This window comes from Saccopteryx bilineata, chromosome 2 (assembly GCF_036850765.1).
Source record: "Saccopteryx bilineata isolate mSacBil1 chromosome 2, mSacBil1_pri_phased_curated, whole genome shotgun sequence".
In the NCBI taxonomy this organism is placed as follows: Eukaryota; Metazoa; Chordata; class Mammalia; order Chiroptera; family Emballonuridae; genus Saccopteryx; species Saccopteryx bilineata.
In genome coordinates this window covers 249,132,295-249,145,578 of record NC_089491.1, presented here as the reverse complement: position 1 = coordinate 249,145,578, position 13,284 = coordinate 249,132,295, and the positions used below count along the sequence as shown (strand labels likewise).

Genomic DNA, 13,284 nt, shown 5'->3' with positions numbered 1-13,284 from the left:
TTTGTTAAATCTAAGATATGTCCTGTTAGGATTACATCAAACGTGCACAGTAATTTGGAAAGATCAGTCAGCCTTCCTGAGGAGTTACTGAATTGGTTTTCCATCTTGACTAGTGTGCTAGGGCATATTTTGCTACTTGGCAAATCTAGGTTCCTTTCAGACTTTGACAGTGGTGTGTTCCTTTGTTTGGTGCTCAAAGTAAAGAGGGGTCAACTAAGTAACTCCCTAGAGAAGTGGCCGCGGCTCAAGGCCAGCTCCAGCTCCTTTGCAGGCCATCTGAATGACCGCCACGAGCCTGGGTCCGGGCGGGACAGATTAGGCCATTCGCTTGACCCCAGGGGCCTTCTAGGGGCTGTGATCACCGGAAGGGGCTGGCTGAGCGCGGTGTGATCGCGACCTCCACGCCCTTTGAGCAGGTAGGGCCAACCTGCGGGGCTGCGGGCACCGGGTTCCGAGGGAGCACTGGGGGTCTGGGGTAGGGGGCTATCTCCTCTTCTCGAGACCCAAACACCCCTGGTCTCTCCAGGAGCCCAGGTCAACGCAGCCTGCAGTCCCGGGGGGCTGCGACTTTGATGGTGGAGTCCCTGCATGAGGCACACAGCTGGGATGAAGTGTCCTGGAGGTGGGGCGCAGGGCATTAGAGTCCCTGATGGGGGGCTCTGAGGGGTCACGGTCAGGCTCAAACGGGAACAGCTCTGAGTGTGAGGCTGGGCCTGTGGGGGGCCATAGACCCCTTCTCGGGGTTGTGCGGTACGGCTGTCTCGAGGGCGAGTTAGCGGCTGACCCCGCAGCTGGGGTCCGGGTCCTGTGCGGCACCCAAAGTCCGGGATCCCGGGCACCTCCTGGGCGCCCCTCTCCGGCACCCTTCCCCCTTGGCGCAGTCCTGCGGCCGCCCGCCCCGCCCAGTGCTCGGACCGCTTGCCTGTCGGCCCCGCCCCTCAGGGCCCGCCCACGATCAGGCCCCTCCCCAGCCCCGCCCCGCCGGTCGCCCATTCAGTTGTGGGTCAGGGGTGAGCAGGCGGTGCCGACGTCACAAGCTTCCAAGATGGCGCCGGGCGGGTGTCTGTGAGCGGCGCTTCGGGCGCGCTGGGCGGGGAGCCGAGCCGGGCCGGCGGCGGGAGGACGGGGCGGCGCGGGCCGGGCGCCGACGACGAGGAACTGTGGGCAGGGCCGGCCGGCCGGCGGGCAGAACGCCGCCGCCGACGCACATGAGGTAAGGGGCGATCAAAAGTGGCTGGGGGCGCAGGCGGGGACCACCGGCGGGCGCGCCCCCGGGGACAGGGGCGTGGGCGGGCGCGCGCCCAGCCGACGTGGGGCTGCGCGCGTGGGAGGCGCGCGAGTGTCCGCGGAGCCTAGGTGGGGCGCGAGTGGGACCCTTCGGCTGTCCTCGGCCCGCCGGGGCTTTGTGGCCCCCGGTGGCCGCGGGGCGCGGGCGGCAGGGGACTCTGGCACAAAGCTCCCGGTGCCGCGCCAGGCCGGGACGCGGGTCTGCGGAGCGGGGGTCGGCGGGCGCCGGCTCTTTGTGCCTTTTCATTAGCAATCTAATCCGAACAGCGTCGGGCGAGCTGCGCTGCCTGACAGGCGGGCGGGCTTCCATTATGCAAAGGGCCCTGTGCCCGCGGCCGCCCCTCACTGGGGGATTTTGCTATTTCCAGAACTGTGGCCTTGCATAGTCTGCGATCTTTTCCTTTGCCCCCTCCCACAGAAAGACTGGCAAGGGCAGGGGCAGGCCTGGAGGGGCCGCTCCCAGAACGCTAGGTTCTGCGGCTGGTAGGTTCGCTGCCCTGCCCCCAGATTTCTCCTGTAGGCAGCCGCTTGGCAGGAAGAGAGATGGGCTTGGGGGAGGGGGTCGGCTGGCAGAGGGAGGGGGCTGAAGGCCCCCAGCTTGTCACTCTCTGTTTATCTACCAAGATTGTTCATATTCACACGGGCCTCGCTGGGGGGGGGGTGGAGGCGGGGATGCCTCTCCCTGGGTGTGTGTGGGGGGCAGTGACTTATGGAGAGGAGGGAACCAGGCCTGATAATGCTCCCAGCGGCCCCACCCAGAACAGCGTGGGACTGCCTGGGGAACGGGGCCCAGTGTTGATCCGGAGGGGCTGGAAAGGTTTTGAAGTTATTTATCCATGCTGTTTCCTATCCTCTCTACCTCCAGTGTTTTTTCTGGTAAGAGTTGCCAAGCACATCTGGAAAGCTAGGTTCCCGCCCCCCCCCCCCCCAACAGCAGTAGGGGTGTAACCCAGAGAGGCCACCCCTCTGACATATGTGGTGGGGGAGGGGCAGCGCCTTGCCCATAGGAATCCTGTGGCAGGGGTTGTTGACTGATGTGGGGATTGCTGTGCCTCTTATACTGAGGGGGGAGGGAGGAGCTGGCAGGTAGTGGAGGGGACTCCAGAGATACTAGGCTGATTTTGGGGGCTGTTCTCCAGGGCCCCCTGAATGGAGGGATGGAGTTGGGTCACCCAAAACCAGCACTTTTCTGGAGCCAGCATTTATTGCTTCCTGGCTTCTGGCTCTACTTCTTCCTCTCCATTCCCATCTGCCCGTGTCTGGACTCCCTGGGCCTTTCAGCAGGCATTTTTCAGGAGCACAGGCCATGTGGCCAGTCTGTAGCCCTGGCTCAAGGAGAGAGTGTACTCTCAACAGAGCAGGGTTGTTGGAGTGGTCTGAAAAAAAGCAGATGGGCGGCCTCAGGCTGGCCTCTAGAGACAAAGCTGTGTGGTGAGATTGCTGGTTTAGTGGGCTCTTAGCTTGGCGGTGGTGGGGTGGGGGTGAATGGGAGGCTGATACTTGAGGGCTGAACTGGGTCCTTTGGCCCTGGAGTAGGTCACTATGCCTTCCTGTGAACCTTTGGTCCTTTGCAGTTGGGCTTATTATGAAAATGTGTATGTATTGTGGAGAGACCATGGATTTGAAAGGCTGGGAGGAGGCTTCCCACCAGCCTGCCTGCCATGGGTCTCAGAGCTCCCAGGTTGGTTTGCTTTCCTTTGGCTTCTGGCTTCCTGCGAGCCTGTTTTTGGGTGTTGCTGAGTGCCTGTTGCCCAGCTTCTCTGGCTGTTTGACTTGAGTGCTGGTGTGTGCCCAGAATTTCTCCCTGCAGTGTTTTCCTGCCAGTTGTTGGGACTTGTAGATTAGTCACTCAGCTTTTACAAGCTATTCCTGAAAAGAAAAATCTCCCTCTGGTTGCTGTCTCTGTGTAGAGAAAGAAGCTGCCTGAGGGAGCCAGGCCTTTAATTAAAGCAAAACCAAAATGATTGCTGCTATTGCTGGCAGTAGAAGGAGGTGCAGGTGGGGCAGAGGTGATGCATTTTCTCCTGCTGCTTGGTACCTGCTCTGGGGACGGATCGGCATAATTCCATCCTTGCTCCCTCGTCTTGGCCAGCAGCTCAGCCTTCTCCATAAGCTGCAGTCCTGGATTAATCCTCACGTAGTGTTTTCTTTCCATAGATCAGATTTCTCATTTTGTTAATAAGCAGAGTCTCCGATCCACTTGAAGTCAGCTGTTGTGGACTAGAAGCAACAGGGTTTTGCATTATTGAGCTGACAGGCCTGCTGCCTTCCTGGAGTCCTTATTGTCTGCCAGGGTCAGATCAGAGGGTGGGTTCAATGCCTTTTAATCAGCAGCTAGCCCCCTAGAGAAGGGGCAGTTCTGGAGAGTGAGAGGAGTGAGGAAGGAATAAAGTTCAGTTTACCCAGGGGACCTGTGGCTCTGCCCTTTTGCTTGGCCTGTTGGCCTCTAGCAGTCAGCCCCACCCTGTAGCTTGCTTGTCTTGCCCACTGGGTTTGAGGGCTACTGCCCCTGGGAGGTGATCACTAGGAAGGTTGGGGCTCTTCTTCTTGGCTGCTCCTGCACCCTGATAGGCAGCTTTCATCTGACAGTCAGGTTCCTCCCATCCTGGCTCTTGGAGCCTGGCTGAGGAGAGAGAGGGGAACTGGATTTAGTCAGAAAGTCTGGAGGGCGATGCTGGCTCTGCCGTTTATTCTCCCTGTGACCTTGGATAGTGATTAACTCTGTGGGCCTTGGTGTCCCTGTTTCTAAAATGGAAACAGAACTTGAGTTTACATTCACATATTGCTGCCCTCCAGAGCTCAGCCTGGGAACACAGACAAGCAAACAAATGATTTGTAAGATGGGATTAGGACTGGCACAATGTCAAATGGAGCTCAGAGGGCACCACAGGTATAGTGACTAAGGCATGGAAGGAGGGGCCAGCCTAGGCTTCAGGAGAGCTGTGGATGCCATGCTGAGTTTATGTGGGCTGTCAGAGCGGGGTTTTAATGGGAGTGCATTCCGTTTTAGTAAGGCAGTGGCAGTGTGGAGTGTGGCTGGAGAGACAGGAGAGCAGTGACAAGAGCATGACCCTGCAGGTGCTGTTTAGAGAAGCTAGCACAGGAACACTCACTGTGTGCCAGGCACCTTGAGGCTTTTTTTTACAAGCTTTTTATTCATGCAAGAAAATTTTCTGAAAACAAATGAAGTGCCCAGACCCTGTGGCTAAACCGATCATGATTGTCTCTGCCCTCTGGTGCTCAGACTCGCCAACAAGTGGTCGGCTCCCACCTGAATTGCCAGATAGGCTCCTCTTATAGAGGGGGAAATGGGACTCAGGGGTTAAATAACTTGCTGGAGTTGCAAGTTAGCAACTGGTCAAGCTGGGGCTGGAGGGTAAATGCCTTTGACTCCAGAGCCTGTGAGGGCCATGTATACATGTGTGGAATCTGGAGAGATCTGAGATCCCAGCAGGGAGGGGCAGGGCAGAGAGCCCCTCCCCAAGATGATGATCCTGTCTCCCAGTTAGGGGCTTGGTTAGGGGCTTGTAAACAAGCCCAGCCAGTTTGACTCTGCCTGGCACCACCAGGCTGTGCTTCCTTCTGGGAGGGGCCTTGCCCTAAGGGTTAGGGACCTGGGCTGGGGGAGGGCTCTTGAGAGGGACTGCAGGCTCAGCCTGGAGCCCAGTTTAAGCCAGGAGTGGCAAAGCAAGAAAAGCAGGTGGGGGTTGTGTGTGGGCCCCTTGTGAATTTGATAAGGGAGGGAAAGCCAGGAGCTAACACTCCAGGCTTTACCACAGTCCAGGAGGAAAGGGCCAGGGCTGGGCCACATGGACTTAGTGGAGAGAGTCGCCCTAAGAAATTCTTGGGACAGTTGGAAAGGAGTTCAGAGCCCCTTTCTGATTGTTCAGTTTTCATGTTTTTCATGGTAATGTCCTTGTGGGTGAAGGGGGAGAGGGGGAGTGTTGCCCTGGGATTAGAGCAGGTCCTTCTGCTAGAAGGTACAGCCACCTGCTTCTTGGCCAAAGGGCCTTGCTGTTGATTTGTAGTGCATTCCTGGTTGAGGGTAATCCATCTACTGGATGGAGTGCTTGGGGTATGGGTGAGAAGGGAGAGTGGGCTTTGGAAAGGCAGGTGGCCCAGTCTTTTCATCCATTCCATAGCAATTCCACAGGTGTCTAAGGAAAGGCAGGGCTTGGGCTTGGCTTAGGAGGCGTTTCTAGTTTGGGGAGTTGGCCTATTGTGGAGATGGAAGGGTTGCTGGCTCCGGCATGGTGTGACTGCTGTGTAGACTCCTCCCATGCCTTCCAAGCTGCTCCCAAGACCTCGGGTTGCTTTCTCTGGCAGCACCTCTGGGTGGGTGTGGGTGGGTGGGTTCTCTCAGGCGAGCATGGGGCCACTCGGTGCCTTGAGAGTAGCACCACCATCCCTCACACACATGGGTGAAGGTGCTGCTCCCACTACCACACTGGAGTCTGAGCCCCTTGGCCTCTTAATCAGCTTGGTTGCAGACCCTTTAAGGCAGTGGTCCCCAACCCCCAGGCCGCAAACCGGTACTGGTCCGTGGGCCATTTGGTACTGGTCCACAGAGAAAGAATAAATAACTTACATTAAAGTCTGAACGATGTTATATTTTTTAAAAATGACCAGATTCCCTCTGTTACATCTAAGACTCACTTTTGACACTTGTCTTGGTCACATGATACATTTATCCGTCCCACCCTAAAGGCCCGTCTGTGAAAATATTTTCTGACATTAAACCAGTCTGTGGCCCAAAAAAGGTTGGGGACCACTGCTTTAAGGGACAGGACTGTCCCATGACCTTTGTAGTCCCCCACCTTTGCTACTTTGCAAGATACTAAACTCTTGGTGAATTCTTGTTCACAAAATGAATGAGAAGGGAGCATAGGGCTGATGGCTGGGAAAAGAGGGGCTGGGCCTCTGTGGCCTGCCCCTATGTGGACACAGTGGAACTTTTCTTGGTGATGAATATGGGCTACACATTGAGCCATCACCTGTGCTACCTGACCAAGGCCTGCCTGCTGATGCCCTGGTTCTCAGCAGTACATATCAGGATCACCTGGGAGCTGGAACAGCCCAGCCCAGCCCAGCCCATCTCTGGGGTGGGCCCAGGCATGCTCATATCTTAAAGCTTTTGAAATGAATCTGGTGTGTAGCCAAATTTGAGAACCACTGCTTTAGCAGGTGATAAGTCTTTGTCAATAATAGAATCAAGCAAGTGGTGAGTCCAAATAGACCAGTGCATGTGACCTGGGGTGGTCACAAACTGATTTATTCTGATGGCCTAGTGGGATCGAATTCACATAACTAGACAGGCTGATTCTGTTTCCAGGATCTTGGAGAAGCACCAGGTATGAGGGAGCAGGCGCACTCTTCATGGTCCCTCTTACCTGAGCAGCAGTGTGAGGGACTCCAGGACTCTTGGTCTTGCTAGGCCTTCAGAGTCTGCCTGTCCTGGTTTCCTGGTTGCATTCTTGGGCCCTGATTGTCCTCTGTGTGCTCTGGCAGGGCTTGACATGGTGACATTTGGGTTCCTTGTGGTTTCCTAACAAGCCCACTGTGGCCACAGCTGGGGACCCCTGGGACCTGTACCTCTTTTTCTCTTTGACCTTAAATTCCCTGGGAGAGAGAGAGATTGGTCCTTGGGGTTGGTTTCCTGGTCTTGTTATCTGGGTAAGGTGTGTGAATGGGCACTAACGAGGGGCCAGGAAGCAGATTGGGAGGGGCATAGAAGGCAGAGCTCCAGGTAAGGCCTGCTTGCCCAGCCCAGCCCCCTTTGTTGGGACAAACTGTGGGCTATCCTGGGGTTTAGTTCGTATCTGTGGGCTGACAGCATACAGGACAGCTCCTGCCTGTTCCCAGCAGCTTACCACGGTGAGGTGAGTGGCAAGGCCCCTGGGTGTGGTGTGGTCTGCTGTGGCCCTGGTTGGTGTCCTGGGAAGGAAGTGTCCTGTAGAGAAGAAAGAGCAGCCTGGGCTGGGGCATGAAGGACACAGGTTTGAGAGTGATCTTGGCTGGTGGTCAGGAGGAAGGGGGTGATGTGGGGTCTAGTCAGAATGTCCTCCTTCAGTTCCTTTTCTGCCTGCATGCATCTTGGTAGGTGGAGCTAGGGGGCTCTGTTGAGAACAAGTGGTCCTGGATATGGATTCTTGCCTCAGTGTTTTTGCCTCCTTACTTCGCCCCTCCCCAGGACCTCATTGCCCTCCCCTTTGGTAGGAGGCAGCTGATGATTTCTGTTTGCAGGTACCAAAGACAACTCTGCTTGAAAACTAGGGTAAGCTCTGGCCGGATATCTCCATTTGTTAGAGCATTAGCCTGAAGTGCCGAGGTTGCTGGTTCCATCCCTGGTCAGGGCACATGCAGGAACAGATTGATGTTCCTCTCTCTCTCTCCCCTCCCCATCCTCTCTGGCTAAAATCAATACAAAAAATTTAAGAAAAGAAAAGAATATTGGGGGGAGGATGGTTTTTGCGGAGTCCTTGACAGAATACTAGGAGCATAGTGGCAAAAGAGGGCTTGGCGCTCACTTTTGGCCTCTTACCCCATGCTAGGCCTTATGGGAGGTGTAGAATGCTGAATTTAATTTTCAGAATATATCTTATGGTCCCAATCATTTTCTCAATCCCCGCTGTACAAGTGGCTCAGAGAGGTTAAGTAATCTCAAGTCTCACAGCTAGGAGTTGGCTAGAGAAGTTCTAAGAGTGTGAGAAACACCACTCAGTGGAAGCCTTGAACACGTACGTATATGTGGGCTCCTTCCTCTGGGCAGTGATTGGGCCAGAGGACAGCCAAGGTTTTCATTCTGTGTGGGGTGGTGAGATGGCTGCTTTGGACAAATCCAGGGAGTCTCGTTCCTGGAGCTGGAGCTGGAGGGTAGTCCCTTGTAAGCTGGGAAACGATCATTCCTAGCCTTTTGAGCAGTGTCCTCCCCCTTCTCCCAGGACCTGGGGGACAGAGAGGACTCTCTGGGCCATTATATTTGGGGGGTGTTGTTTTTTTTTTTTGTATTTTTCTGAAGTTGGAAACGGGGAAGGCAGTCAGACAGACTCTCGCATGCGCCCGACCGGGATCCACCCGGCATGCCCACCAGGGGGTGATGCTCTGCCCATCTGGGGGGTTGCTCTGTTGCAACCAGAGCCATTCTAGTGCCTAAGGCAGAGGCCCCAGAGCCATCCTCAGCGCCCGGGCCAACTTTGCTCCAATGGAGCCTTGGCTGCGGGAGGGGAAGAGAGAGACAGAGAGGAAGGAGAGGGGGAGGGGTGGAGAAGCAGATGGGCGCTCTCCTGTGTGCCCTGGCCTGGAATCGAACCCGGGACTCCTGCACGCCAGGCCTACGCTTTACCACTGTCTGGGCCATTCTTATCTTTTTAGTTAACTCCTTTCCTTATGGCATCTTAGAATCCTCTACCTCTGGAAACTCACTCCAGGAGAGCCATTTGGGGGGCAATGTCCCTGGAAACTCAGAGCTGGCTCCTTTTCTTCTCTTGGGATTCTCAGTGTGGGCAAGTAAGAGGTGCTCAGGCATTGCTGGTGGTGATGTTGGTGTCGCACGCAAGGTGGCCTCTCGGCCTTGTTAGGCTGTCTCTTGGTAGATGGGTCCAGGGGGTTCGTGATCCAGGCAACAAGGGTAGGGGCCAAGGATCAGTGTCCATAGGTGCCCTGTGCCACTGCCAGCAGGTGCCTTTCTCCAGGAGTGGGTGGCTTGAGTGCTTGGGCTTGGGTTGTGCTTTAGTGGTGGTAGGTCATCCTGAGCCCCAGAAGGGTACAGGCCTAGTGGAGAGAATTGTTTCCAAAGTCCTACATTCCATGCATGTGTTGACGCTGATAAGGGCAGCAGGGCTGGCCGCTTTGGGCAGGAGGGGACTTTGACTTCATGCCCCCAGCAGGCAGCATGCACATCCTGCTTCCTGTAGCACCCCTCCCAAACCTCCCCTCTGACCACCTCTGCCTCTGCAGTGCCCAGCCCAGGTCCCACAGCTTACAGAGACCCGGCTTTCCTCTTGAAGTATTACCTGCTCTGTTAATTAACAGGTCTTTGGGAGTCCCTTAATAGTTTGTGTCAGTCCTGCCCCTAAGAGTATTTGTGGATGTCATTTAAAATGGTACTTCCTTTTATTTGTTTGAAATTTGTTGCTCTTAGGTTTGTTAGGAGACCCCTTACCCAGGATTACACTTTTTGATGAACAACTATGCTTTTGTGGAAAGAAGACTCTGGTATAAAACCTTTCTTCCTGCACATGACAGACCGCTGTGCCTCATTTTCCTTCCCTGTAAAATGGGTTGATAGAAATATTTTCAATAATGGTTGTCAGCTGTTTTCAGAGTGTTTTGCTGACCCTTGGGAGTCTCCAAGATCCTTTACATAATATTTAGAAGTTATTGGTCTTTGTTTCATGTTGGCACTTGCACCAGTGGTGTCAAGTCGTGGTGAGTGTTCTTGCTGATGGTATATACCACCTGGAGTTGTGTGTGTGTCTGTGTGCGTCCCTGTCCCCCAGTGTTCTTGACCAAGACTGCCAGTCTTACTCCTGTGTGTTGTGGGGATGCACCACAGATGATTGAGTAGTAAATCTAGACCCTGGAGAATACGTCTTTTTAGTATTCTGTGTGGTAAAATGGGAGTGCACATGAGGTTTTCCTGCCTTAGACTGAATATGATGTCTCCATGAAAAGCATTTCACATTTGTTTGGACTGTGTGCCAAACTATCTGCTTTTCCTTCTGGAGCATTATTTTTACTCGAATGAATGACTGGCAGACAAGGTGTGGTTATTTAGACTTTGAGAATTTATCAGACATGTTCTCAAGTGAACAAAGTGAGCCTTGTCCCTTTTAGGAAAAAAACTGACAGCATTTGTTGCTAGTGAAAGAGCTGTCAGGGAGAAATGAGAATTTGGGGAAACTTGTATCTGTAACCAGGAGCCTCACTTAAAGACTTCTTTAAAATTAGTGATGATTAAAAAAAATAGTATTGATTTGAGAGAGAGAAATATCAATTTGTTATTCCACTCATTTATGCATTCATTTTTTTTTTTTTTTTTACAGAGGCAGAGATAGACAGGGACAGACAGAGAGGAACGGAGAGAGATGAGAAGCATCAATCATCAGTTTCTCATTGGGCGTTGCGACTTCTTAGTTGTTCATTGATTGCTCCCCCACATGTGCCCTGACCGCGGGCCTTCAGCAGACCGAGTAACCCCCTACTGGAGCTAGCAACCTTGGGTCCAAGCCGGTGAGCTCTTCACTCAAGCCAGATGAGCCCGCGCTCAAGCTGGTGACCTCGGGGTCTCGAACCTGGGTCCTTCTGCATCCCAGACCGACGCTCTATCCACTGCGCCACCGCCTGGTCAGGCATAAAAATTTTTTAATTCATTTTAGAGAAGAGAGAGAAAGGGAGAGAGAGAGACAGAGAGGGAGAGAGAGAGGAGAGAGACAGAGAGACAGAGAGAGAAGGTGGGGAGGAGCTGGAAGCATCAACTCCCAAATGTGCCTTGACCAGGCAAGCCCAGGGTTTCGAACCGGCGACCTCAGCATTTCCAGGTCGACGTTTTATCCACTGCGCCACCACAGGTCTATTTTTTTTGTTATGCATTCATTTATTGATTCTTTTTTTTTTTAAATTTATTTATTCATTTTAGAGAGGAGAGGGAGATACAGACAGAGAGAGAGAAGGGGGGGAGGAGCTGGAAGCATCAACTCCCATATGTGCCTTGACCAGGCAAGCCCAGGGTTTCAAACCGGCAACCTCAGCACTTCCAGGTCGACGCTTTATCCACTGCGCCACCACAGGTCAGGCCCATTTATTGATTCTTATATGTGCCGTGACTGGATAATTCAATTTTAGCCTGAGATAACTGTGGTGAATCGGGACAATGCTCTAACAAACTGAGCTAACCAGCTAGAGCCAGTGGTGATCTTAACATGGATATTTTTTGGTGTTATGTAATGAAATGTGACAATATTTAGAAGATGTGGTTAATTCAGTGAACCAATATTTTCCAAATGGCCAGTGCTTATTTATTTATTTATTTATTTTTAAGGGACAGAGAGGGAGTCAGAGAGAGGGACAGATAGGGACAGACAGACAGGAATGGAGAAATGAGAAGCATCAATCATCAGTTTTTCATTGCGAGACCTTAGTTGTTCATTGATTGCTTTCTCATATGTGCCTTGACCGTGGGCCTTCAGCAGATGGAGTAACCTCTTGCTCGAGCCAGCGACCTTGGGTCCAAGCCGGTGAGCTTTTGCTCAAACCAGATGAGCCTGCGCTCAAGCTGGTAACCTCGGGGTCTCAAACCTGGGTCCTCTGCATCTCAGTCCGACGCTATATCCACTGCACCACCGCCTGGTCAGGCGGCCAGTGCTTGATGTTACAAAATCCTGGGTGGATGGATATAAATGCAGGGTAGACCAGTGGATTTTTATTTATTTATTTATCTATTTATTTATTTTTAACAGACAGAGAGTGAGTCAGAGAGAGGGATAGATAGGGACAGACAGACAGGAACGGAGAGAGATGAGAAGCATCAATCATCAGTTTTTTGTTGTGACACCTTAGTTGTTCATTGATTGCTTTCTCATTTGTGCCTTGACCGCGGGCCGGGCCTTCAGCAGACTGAAGAACACCTTGCCAGAGCCAGTGACCTTGGGTTCAAGCTGGTGAGCTTTTGCTGAAACCAGATGAGCCCACGCTCAAGCTGGTGACCTCAGGGTCTTGAACCTGGGTTCTTGGCATCCCAGTCCGATGCTCTATCCACTGCGTCACCGCCTGGTCAGGCTGGACCAATGGATTTTTATGTTATAACCAGATATGAATTAAGTCACACAATTTCGGGTTCTACATTGCAACTTCTGAGAAAGTACCCTTTGTCAAGTTTCCATATATATCGGTGAAGAATAGTCACATATCTGAAAAGGTTATTAAAATATTTCTCCCTTCTAAGCCCTGGCTGGATTGCTTGGTTGTTGGAGCATTGTTCCAAAGTGCAGAGGTTGCTGGTTCAATCCCTGGTCAGGGCACATACAAGAATAGCACAATGTTCCTGTTTCTCTCTCTGCCTGCCTTTCTCAAAAAAAAAAAAAAAAAAAAGTATACACACACACATACATATATTCCTTCTATATAGTATCTTTATAAGGTCAAATTTCTTCATAGACTTTAATAGGAACTACATAGTCCAAAAGACTGAATTCAAAAGCCGATATGGGAATCCAGTTAGTTCTACTAAGCCGTACATTAAAGAGATTTGTAAAAATAAAACAAGCCCTGGCCAGTTGGCTCAGTGGTAGAGCAACAGCCTGGCGTGCAGGAGTCCCGGGTTCGATTCCCGGCCAGGGCACACAGGAGAGGCGCCCATCTGCTTCTCCACCCCTCTCCCTCTCCTTCCTCTCTGTCTCTCTCTTCCCCTCCTGAAGCCAAGGCTCCATTGGAGCAAAGTTGGCCTGGGCACTGAAGATGGCTCTGTGGCCTCTGCCTCAGGCGCTAGAATGGCTCTAATTGCGGCAGAGCATCGCCCCCCTGGTGGGCATGTCGGGTGGATCCCGGTCGGGCGCATGCGGGAGTCTGTCTTGACTGCCTTCCCTGTTTCCAACTTAAGAAGAATACAAAAAAAAAAAAAAAAAAAGAAAGAAAAAAAATTGTAAAACAGTGCTACTCTTCTCACTAATATTTTTTTGTTTGGAATATTTTTAATGCTATTTATGTTAACATAAAGTGAGTTTATTGTTGATATTTTAGGTCACTTAAAATTTTTTATATGACTGGTTTTTTAAAATCAGTAAATAAAATAATAAATAGACTCACACAGTAACACCTACTGTAGTAATGTATAAGCCCCATAAAAGTTCTTTGGGGCTCCTTACTAATTTTTAAGACTGTGAACACCAGTTTTGGGACAAGGGAGGGCTCTGGGCAACCTTCTCTTCTCTATCATTTCCCCCTCACCACCTCCAGCTTATCTTCTCTCCTGTATTATTCACCCTATCTCTTCTCAGCATT

General features: G+C 52.2%; 1 protein-coding gene across 1 annotated transcript in view; it reads left to right on the top strand.

Annotated features, from left to right (window-relative positions):
• The first annotated feature begins 1,053 nt into the window (after positions 1–1,053).
• The window catches only part of HIC2 (HIC ZBTB transcriptional repressor 2), a 33,090-nt gene continuing 20,859 nt past the window's right edge, over positions 1,054–13,284 (top strand). Inside the window, exon 1 of the mRNA XM_066259954.1 lies at positions 1,054–1,213. The gene's annotated coding sequence lies outside the window, so the exon portion shown is untranslated. The remainder of the gene's footprint in view (positions 1,214–13,284) is intronic.